We start from the raw sequence: 791 nt of genomic DNA, 5'->3' as shown, positions 1-791 counted from the left end.
GCGAAGAAGAAGAAGATGAAGAAGAAGGAGGAGGAGGAGGAGGAGAAGAAGAAGAAGGAGAAGAAGGAGGAGGAGGAGAAGAAGAAGAAGAAGAAGAAGAAGAAGAAGAAGAAGAAGAAGAAGAAGAAGAGGAGGAGGAGGAGAACAACAACAAAAACGGTAAGTCCTTCACAACCTATAACAGTGAAAGAAGAATGTCAAAGACAGGAATTGTGATCGGTGGTTCTGATGGCAGTATTAAAGGGAAATCTTGATTTAGGCGTCGTTGTACTTGTTGTTGTCGTTGTTGTACATCTTGTTCCTGTTGTTCTTCTTGTCGTTAATGTTGTTGTTGTGGTTGTGGTTGTTGTTGTACGTGATGGTAGTAGTGGGGCGATGCTTGTACTGTCGGCGTTAGGTGTGCGAATGGGAGGGTGTGTGTGTGTTGTAATGTGGGCACTCGCGTGTTTGTATGTGTTGTGTGCGCGTATGTGTTGTGTGTGTGCTTGTGTGTGTGTGTGTGTGTGTGTGTGAAAATGATTAAATTCCTGTAGATTCCAATTAAAATTTTCAATTCGATATGTTGTAATTACAGAGAAATACAATTATTTGTAATAGAGATGCTAAACAAATGGAATGATGACGATGATGATGGTGACGACGACGACGATGAAGACGTGGAGAAGAAGAAGAAGAAGAAGAAGAAGAAGAAGAAGAAGAAGAAGAAGAAGAAGAAGAAGAAGAAGGTTTGCTTTGTTAGTCATAAGAGTTCGAAGAGGCAGCAGAAAAAGATACGTAGAAAAGCTGAACAG

Source organism: Octopus bimaculoides, chromosome 20 (genome assembly GCF_001194135.2).
Source record: "Octopus bimaculoides isolate UCB-OBI-ISO-001 chromosome 20, ASM119413v2, whole genome shotgun sequence".
NCBI classification, from domain to species: domain Eukaryota; kingdom Metazoa; phylum Mollusca; class Cephalopoda; order Octopoda; family Octopodidae; genus Octopus; species Octopus bimaculoides.
Note: the sequence above shows the minus strand (reverse complement) of the source record.